The sequence below is a fragment of the Corapipo altera genome, unplaced genomic scaffold (genome assembly GCF_003945725.1).
Source record: "Corapipo altera isolate COAL_440 unplaced genomic scaffold, ASM394572v1 62, whole genome shotgun sequence".
In the NCBI taxonomy this organism is placed as follows: domain Eukaryota; kingdom Metazoa; phylum Chordata; class Aves; order Passeriformes; family Pipridae; genus Corapipo; species Corapipo altera.
In genome coordinates, this window is record NW_020884894.1 from 4608331 (window position 1) to 4617687 (window position 9357).

At 58.8% G+C, this 9357-nt stretch overlaps 1 protein-coding gene across 3 annotated transcripts in view; it reads left to right on the forward strand.

The window, feature by feature from the left end:
• Positions 1-1490: 1490 nt before the first annotated feature.
• Positions 1491-9357, forward strand: part of CBFA2T3 (CBFA2/RUNX1 translocation partner 3) — a 25871-nt gene continuing 18004 nt past the window's right edge. For 2 of the 3 annotated variants that reach the window (XM_027646717.1, XM_027646721.1), the window contains exon 1: positions 1493-1714. The gene's annotated coding sequence lies outside the window, so the exon portion shown is untranslated. Of the gene's footprint in view, positions 1715-9357 lie in introns of all 3 variants that reach the window. The other variant, XM_027646720.1, reaches the window with a different exon arrangement.

The window sequence follows — 9357 nt, forward strand, 5'->3', positions numbered from 1 at the left end:
CAGAGAAAACCCTCCCACACGGGTAACATGGGGACACAGGGCTGCAGCTGGGTGGGATTTTCCTGGCCGGCCCTGAAACCCTCTGGTTTTGACTTGCTGCCCTGGGACACTCCCCAGAAGTGGCCATTTTCTGTCTCCCCTGGTGAGCCCTGTCCTCACAGCAGGGCAGCTTGGCAAAACACCAAGCGATGACACTGTGCCCACCTGGGCCAGCCAGAAATAAAAGGGGAAGAAGCAAGAGCCTGAAACACAGATGGAAACCCTGCCAAAACCTCTGCCAGCCCTCAGTCCATATGGCCAGACTGCTCTGCCTCTGCTGGTGGGGCACCGGCACCAGAGTGGGTAGGATGGAGCTGGGATGCCCCAGCATTCCTGGGATGCAGGATGTGTGTCCGGAGCAGAGCTGTGCTGCCGGCAGCTTTGGTGTCTTGCCCTGAGCACACAGTCCTGAGTGGGTTGGGCTGTGGTTTGTACTGTGTGGCCCTTTCTGCCTGCACATCAGCCCCATGTTGGGGCTTCCCCTCATCTCCCTGCAGCACCCAGACCATTCTCAATGTCCCCCAGGGCTCCAGGCTGCACCCAGAGGGCAGAGACTCTGCTGGTGACACCCCTCTTTGTCGTGCTCCTGTGACCCTGCAGCACAGCACTCCCACACCTCCATACTCTGGGACCCTCCTCCCTGCTTACACCCCACAGTCCCTTCCCCTGCCCCCGAAGCCGTGGGCGGGGGGCACGAAGTGGGGAGCCCCGGGTGCCATCTGCGGGAGCCCAGGTGGCCGCCGAGACACACCATCTGCTCAGCCACCTTCGGGGACCATGCAGGCGCTGCTGTATTTTTAGGACACGTTTCCTCCCTCCCACCTGCAGCCCAGAGCTGCTTTTCGGGTTTCTAACAAGTTGTTTCTCTCTTGCTGACGGCTCTTGGGGAGCCCAAGCCCTGGGGTTGTGGAGGCTGTCTGGAGGTGCAGGGATGGGTTGCACAGTGGGGTTACCCCGAGTGCTGAGAAGGTCAGGGAGATGCTGCAGCTGCAGATCATGGGGACATCCTGGATATCCCCGGGAAAAGGAGCTGTAGCAAGGGGGGTGAGCCCTCTGTTTGTGTCAGGGTGCAAATAGACAGCCATGCCATGCTGACTAAGCTGTGCCACCCTGCATGGTGCCAAGGTGCACCGTGACAGCTGTGCTGTCCCATACTTGTCATGCCATGCCCACACTGCACTGAGCTGCCTGTGCCGAGCTGCACCGCGCCGGCCCCTCACAGTGAGGAAGTGAAGCCGGCACGAAGGGGAAGTTGTTGGAAAGTCAGACCGGAATGGCTGATAGGGAAGGCAGAGCTGGGCTTGGTCACAGATGGTTCCTGTTGGGGAAGGACACGGGCGCAGCTGCCCGGCCACCCCCACCCGCCGCATTATCACTGCCCGGCAGCTGTTCACCTTCCCCTCGCCATGGGACACGGCTCCGCTGCCACCGTGGCCCTGGCTGTCACATGAACTGCCCTGGCAGTTGGGCAGGCGCCGAACGGGCAGGACACCCCACAGTCGGACAGTGCTCAGCATCTCCGTCCCCAGCTCCTGTACTGACACGTGGGACCAGCCTGGCTGCACCAGCCCCTGTGGAGCTCACGACACTGGGGTGCTGACACCCATCCCCTCAGGATCCCCCAAACTGGACAGACACCCCTCCTGGGACAGGGCACAAGGCAGGACTGACCAAGGTAAGAGAGATGTTGCGGAAGGATGGTGATAGTGAAGGATACCTGCCCAGGCTACCTGCCCAGTGGCATGCTGTGGCTCTCACCCCAATGCCAAAAACAGCCTTGGGCAGACAGATGCTTCCTGAGGGTGGCACAGGGCTGGTGCCCATTGGTGCGTCCCCATGGGGACCAGCTAATGGGAGAGGGGAGCAGGGGCATGGCCAACCCCATGGCTTATCAACACAGGGACCCCTTCAGAGCCCACTCTGCAATTAACCTTTTCATAACAAACAATCAGCTCTGAGGATGTTTTATTTACAGCATTTCAATCCTCTGTGTACTGGGTGTTTTTGCTCATTCTGGGGTCAGCAGCTCACATCTGATCCCACAGGTTCTCTGGGTGCTGCTGATCATTTGCAGTGCAGAGGCTCCGTGGGGATGGAGCATCCCACATCCCTGTGCTGGAGCATCCCCAGGGCACCAAGACTGAGGGACAGTGGTGGCTCTGAGAGACCTGGGGGGCTCTGCTGGGCTATACCTGGTGAGGGCAGGAAAGCAGAGCTGCCTGAGTCACCAGCGTGAACAATACTGGCCCTCTGCCTTGCTTCCCCTCACACATCCCGCTCCCCACCGGCACTGCGCTCTGGCCACAGCCCCCTGCCCGCTCCTGGCACCCACCCATGGGTCAGGGATGTGGCAAGGATGGGCACGAGGGCAGGGTTTGCGGCACACTGTGGGTGTTGCACCCGTTGTGCTGGTTCACTGTGGGTGGGAGCTGCACTGGGGTCCCTGTCTCCAAACCTGCAGCAACACTGGGCACATCCCAGGCATGGGGCAGCCGCCGATAAGGCGCCGGGATAAGGCGGCGCGGCCGCTGCGGCTCGGCGGGCACCACGGTCCGGAAGGCTGCAGCCAGGGAGCTGTGCAGATTGCTGCGGGCTCTCTGGGCTGCCCGTTAGGCTCTTGGCAGGAGAAATGTTTATTTTGTTGGCCGAATATCTCTGCAAACTTCCTGATTTCCTTGCGGCCAGCGAGGCAGCGATAGGGCTGGTGAGGCTGTTGCCGGCCCCGCACTCCGGCTTCAGTGCAGAGCTGTTATCTCCAATACACAGCGGGCAGGGAAGAGGTGGAGAAAGGGAAATGAAATACAACAGAGGTGGCACATTTTTTGCTCTTGATAACAAGCCCTGCTTTTAGCCTGGGAACTTGGAAACGATGCAGGTGGCCAGAGACAGCCACAACGTCCCCTGCTGCTGGGGCGCATCTGGACCTCGTAACAAATCCCAGACCTCACCCAGCACAAAGCTGCGGCTCCCCATGGCTTGGCCTGGCATGGCACAGATCAGTACCGACCTCCACATGGCCAGAGTCCCAAGCTGGAGCATTTTGGCCTAGGTGGGATTCGGAAAGCAGCCTCAGGGCTTGGGTCTCCATCCAAGCCTCATGCTGGAGCAGAGGCAGGCTGCGCTGCACCGCTGTTAGCTTCCATTGATTTTTGCAGGGATGTGAGGTGTTGGAAGTGCAATGCAAGCTAATTAAATTCCCATTGTTATTAAAGAGCTCTGTTCAGGCAGTTGTAGTCAGTGGGATGGAGAGGGCCAGCAAGGAGCTGGTCCTCAAGGTTTAGTGGGGAGAAGGGGAATGTGAACTGTTGTGAACCCCAGGCTAACTCAGGGGATTTTGCTCAGCATCACCCAGTGAATTCCTGCTGGCCAAGGGTGAGGCTGGCAGGATTCACCTCTGGTACTGCTTCCATGGGGATGTCAACGACATCTCCATACACCCCAAAACACCAACACTCAGGGACAGGGCAGCATGTGGCCATATCTGCATTGCAATTTAAACACTTCCCAGACTCTCACGACAAAGAAAAGCTCGAAGCTTGACCCCCAGCAGCCCCAAAACCTTAAAGTTTCTGGAGAAGTGATGCTGTATCCCAAAGTCTCCTATTGTTTAAGCCAAACCGGTGATTTTTTGGAGCTGGCGGCACAAGGCAAGCAGGATGATAAGCAGTAGGGGCTGGTTTCCCTTTGAAAGCTACAAAGCAGGAACGAATCTGTCAGCAAGGAAAACAGGATTTTTACTTTTTTTTTAATGGAAGATGCATTTTTTTCTTTTCTATATGGAAGTTGTGAGAAAGCCACAAAGCCACTGGATGTGCTTCCCAGCAGCAACAACCGGTGGGGCTGCTCCTTCCAGCCCTTGGCTGAGGAAACGAGGGGCTGGGATGGCTGCAGGGCAGGTGACCCCAAGTTTGGGGACCTCCAGGAGTGGTCACAGAGGGAAGCCAGGCACAAACAAACCCCCTTTCCTTGGAAAGGCTGGCGCGCAGCACTTCCTGCCGAGCAGATGTCCCCGGGCGGATGCAGCTGCGGCGGGTGATAGCCGGCGGCGGGTGAGCCGCCTTCCCTGGCCACTGGCTCCCCACCAGCACCTTATCTCCCTGGTGCATTCCCTGATGAATTAACGTGCAGGAAAATCCAGCACCAGGGCTCCTGCTGTAAGCAAAATGCCAAGGGAAGAGCACTGGGGGTGGTAGTCTGGTTCCCAGTGCTTGTTCCAGGTTGGATTAAGGCACTGAGATTCAGGCCACCACATCCATCCTCTCAATCAGTGTGATGGGACCATCCACGGTCACACCAGCCAGGGCAATGGGATTGTTCATGGTCACACCGACCCTTCCTGGCCCAGCAGCTCCCTGTCCCTGCAGGGATGCTCCAAGCAAATGGTTCCCCATGGAAACTGGGGACCCCACAGCATCGTGGGGCTTTGCATTGCTGCGGCTGCTCATGAGCACCCAGACACATATTGTCCCCAAGCTCTGCTAGACAGGCAGCACTGGCATGGCCACTTCTGGCATGGACTCAGAGAGGCAGCTGGGGATGCTCTTCTTCCTGAGAGGGAGAGGATTGAGACTGAGAAACCCAGACTGACAGACAGACTCACTGGGGGTGACACAGGAAACCTGTGGCACGTCAGGGCTGAGTGCCGGCACGGCTCAGTGCCTTCATCTCCAGACATCCTTCCGTGGGAGCAGGCAGAGGCAGGACCCCCAGCATAGCATGGCAGAGGGGCTGTGGGCGCTCTGGTGAGAGCCAGGTGGAGGCAGGACCCTCGGTACAGTGCGGTGGAGGGGCTGTGTGTGCCAATGGAGGGACAGAGGATGAGTCACCAGCGTGGTGATGGGGAAGGTGTGATAAACCAACACCATGCGCTTTTTTAAAAAGCCTGAGGCTTGTGAAGAGGGAATGCAGCCGGAATAGCAATCAGCTCCTACCGGCACACTGGGAAGCAACAGGGCTGAGCAAGAGCTCTGGGAGAACCAGGAGAAAGGGGACAGTGCATTGCCAGTGGAAGGCAGGGTGGGGAGGCTCAGTGAGAGCAGTGGGTCAAGACTGGTGGTTGGGCACCCACAGTGTGTGAAAAGGGACCCCACCACCATGGTGGCTGCAAAGGCATGAGTCGGGAATGGGTTTGGGGATGTTTTGGGGGCAGCATGAGCCCAGCACCCACTGGGTTGCCCCACATACCCATGTGCAGCCCTGATAGCGGGTGGGGGTCATGTACAGGGGCAGATATGGGGCCTGGATGGCACATGGTGGTGACCATTTCCTGTGAGGTTTTGGTCCCAGTTGCCCTCATCTACCCTCAGCAAGTATCTTATCTCCTGGCATGCACCAAGTAAAGCCCCTGGGGTCCCCCTTTCCCCCCAGGCTGTGCCTTGGGGTGCCCCTTTTCCTGGGGCAGATCCTTGGCACTCCCCAAACCACTCCAGGCAGCCTCTCCGTGTGCACACTCAGAAGGGATGGAGGACATCACCCAGCAGGAATGGAGGACATCATCCAGCATCAAGAGCAGAAGTGATGGGTGATGGTGACACACTTTCGTGGGACTGGAACACCTGTGGGGTGGACAGGCAGTGATGGGCACCAGGCAGGATGCACGGCAGTGGGAGATGCCAGCTCCTCAAAACAAAAGGAACTTGGACCACCACAACATGTGTGGTTAGCCTCTGTGCCGGGCAGTTGCTCACTGCGCTATCAATCACACGCCAGCATGACCTACACCTAGTCATGACAGGAGTTTCCACCCTCTCCGCTGGGTGGGAACATGGTGGGGCCCCATCCTGCCCTGGCTCCAGATTTGCCGGGGGAAGGATTGCTGGGCCCTGCATTGGGATGGATCCAGCAGGCTATCAGGCTCTAGCAGGCGCTTATCTCCCGGCCAGCCGTTAATTTCCCACCACAGCAGAGCAGAGCCACCAGCTCTGCTGAAGCAGGGCTGGTCCCATCGCCTGCCTCCTGTGTACCCAGGGAGCTGAGGGATGGGGGCATGTTTCCCCACAGAGATACCAGACCTCCCTCCATCCCCATTCATGGGATCTGGTCGTGCAGTGGATGCAGGGCCATGGAGGGCATGGCAGCTCCCAGCCCGGCTTGGCAGGGAACGGGTTTGGGGCAGGAAGGGGTTAACCTGGGGAAGTTTGCTCACTCTCAGCAGTGATTTAAACCAGACAGAAAGGTTCTGTCATCCATCACGCTAACAGCCAGATCATTGTGTTTTAAAGTGTCTGTAATTGCAGCAATACAGAGACCAGGAGAAAGATAAAGGCTGGGAAGATGCAAATGCCGAGGGGAAGCACCAGCCCCCTGCACCCAGCAGGGAGAGACCCGGGGACAGCCCTGGGGACAACCGGGGGAGGAAGGGGGGTGGCCCAGGTATCCTCCTGCATGGCGATGGCACAGTGTGGGCATGTCTTTGATGTGGTGGGAGCACCCACAAAACAGCACAAGGAAACAAACCTAGGGACAGGGATGGGCAGGGAAGGATTTAAGTAGGTGCTGGACTCCAAATATTACCTAAAAATTACATTTATCACCCTTGTTATTGCTGGATTAGCACCAAGTGGCATTTCTCTCCCCACCTCTCCATCGGGATGAAGGTATTGTGGGGACAGGGTATGAAGCAGAGTAAGATGCCACCCAAAGCGTGCAAGGAGGTGACCATAGCCATGGCCACGGGTGCCCAGGCTTTGTCCCAGTGTCCCAGACCATGTGCAAACCCACCAGCAGGGAATTATTAACATTCAGCCAAAACCCGCTGAATAAAGCAAGCGAACACAAATGTTTATTTTCACAGTAGTGAATTATGACTTCAATAGACCAAAATTACAGGCTGCGTGCAAGGAATGGGAACGCAGCAGCCCCTGCCACCCAAACGCCGCCAGGGGGGACACGGTGGTTCTGTCCCATCCCTGCTGTCCCCTGGGGGTTACGGTGCTGCCTCCCCATCCTGCCGGTGCATGGGCAGCTGGTGGGCTCCTGGGGCAAGTGGTGCCGAGGCAGCGGATGTTTGATGGCACCCCAAATTAACCAGGAGATGGAGGGGTAGCGGCTTTTCCCAGCAAGTCCCTGTGATGTGCCCGTGGCAGGGTGTTGGCAGGTGGGTTCAATCACCTCTGGGCTCATGGCACATCACCAGCTAGGCATTCACAGGAGGGTTTCGTGATGTATTCAATGTTTTGCACTTGGGTGTGGGACACAGATGGGTCGACTAAGAGTGTCACTGCCACGGGCAGGTTCCCGCTCCTCTGGTGAGGGGCCAGATTCCAAAGGAGCCCTGTGCTGGTATCCCAGAACTCTGGGGCTCTGCCTCGGGACCACTCTCAGGCTGCCTCGGTGGTGCTGGGGGTCCGTGATACCTCGACCTCTGTACCAGTGGGGTCTGCACCAGGCACCACGTGTCCCAATGCACGTGTCCCCACACACACGTGGAGAGATGGTATTTGCATGTGCCAGCCGGTGTCACCCATGCAAAGCTGGGGGTGTGGTGAGGCGGGTGTGCAGCTGTGCGGGGGCGGAATTTCCTCCAATGCTCATGGGCCTGTGCTGGTGGGGATGTGCCGGTGGGGCCATGACACTCACCCGCACAAAGTTCCTGGAGAAAGGTCCTGTAGGGAATGAGGGCAGCAGGAATGTGGAGAACCCTAGGCCCAGTGGGCCTTTCTCTGGGAATGAGGGATGGAAAACTGGAGCTGGAGGTTGGAATGGCTGAGAGCAGGGTGAAGGGGCTGGACTAGGGCACTGCAGCACCTCCTGCTGCGACCCCGTCAGTGGGGTGATGTGGGCGGGAGCTTGGCTGTGCAGTGACCACGCAGTGGTCATTTAGTAGCCATGTGGCCACACAGAGGCCATGCAATGGCCGCTTACTGGCCATGCAATGGTCACACTGTGCAGCAGTTCTGCAGTGGTCATGCCAGGGCCATGCAGTGCCCTCACAGTGCCCACACAGTGTCTGTACATCAGCCACGCCAGGGCCACGCCCTGGCTGTGCAGTGGCCACGCAGATGTTTGTGCCACCCGACACCCTGGCAGTGGTTGTGCAGCAGCCGTGCGGTGGAGACTCACTGCCTGGCAGAGCTGCCACGGTCCCAATCACTGGGAAGCGGGTGAGGATGAGTAATACAACCAGCACAGGGGCGGCAAGGGCTCGGCAGTCCCAGCAGCTGCCAAGCACAGGAATTACACACAGGCAGGGCTATGGTTAGTAGGGAAATTCACAGGGAAATTTGTGGGGCTTGCGTTCCCGGCTGCAATATCATAGTAGGACTTGGGCAGGGAAAGGAAAATGTTAATGCTCCCCCCAGCTGGCATGAGGCGTGCAGGAAGGGTACGCCAGGCAGCCAGATGTGTGCACCGTTGCCCGGCACCACTGTAGAGGAGGGTCCCACTGGCATTCCCACCATGCAGCTGCTCTTTTGAGTCCCACAGAGGCCAAGTGGGGTGAGGGGCACATCAAGGTCAGACTGGGATGGGCACGTGGGATGTTGAGGGCTGTGCCTCTGGGGCTTGTGGCTGTGTGTGTGACTGCTCCAATTGCAACCTCAGTCCCTGGGTCTCTGGAGAGGGAAGCTGAGCAACCACAGCTCCAGTCCCCTGCAGCCCCCCAGCCCCCTGCAGACACCCCTACTCCACTCCAGCCCCTTGACTGTTCCCATGGCTCCAGACAAGCCCTGGCCCATTCCCTTGCAGCCCCTCCACCTGCCCCCAAACAACTCCCAGACCCTTGCAGCTCTCCAAAACATTTGATGCCCGCCCCATGCAACCCCTCACCCCCAGCTCTGCAACTCTTGGTCTTCAGCACCCTGAAATCCTTGTGAATTCTGAAGCTTTTGCAAACTCCAAACCCCTGAAGCCTGCAAGTCCCATGTACCCCCTGCATGGCCCTCAGGTTGACTGTCACCAGGCCTCTTGCACCCCCCAAAGCCCTGGGCAGCCCCATGTCCCTTGCAGACCCCCAGTGTTATGCAGCTCCATGATTCCATGCCGCCCCTTGGTGTCATGCAGCCCCATGTCCCCCACAGCGCTTCGGTGCAGTGCAGCTCCCCCAGTGCTGTGCAGCCCTCTCGGTGCTGTGCAGACTCTCCAGTATGCCCAGCTTTGTGTCCCCTCACAGCCCCTCAGTGCCATACAAGCTCCATGTCCTCCCGCAGCCCGCCGGTGCCGCCCATCCCGGTGTCCCCGTCCATCCCATCCCATCCCATCCCATCCCATCCCATCCCATCCCATCCCATCCCATCCCGTCCATCCCATCCCCGGGGGTCCCGCTCCGGTGGCGGCGGCGGCGGTGTGGCGCCCCCTGGCGGGCACGGCGCAGCGCCGTCT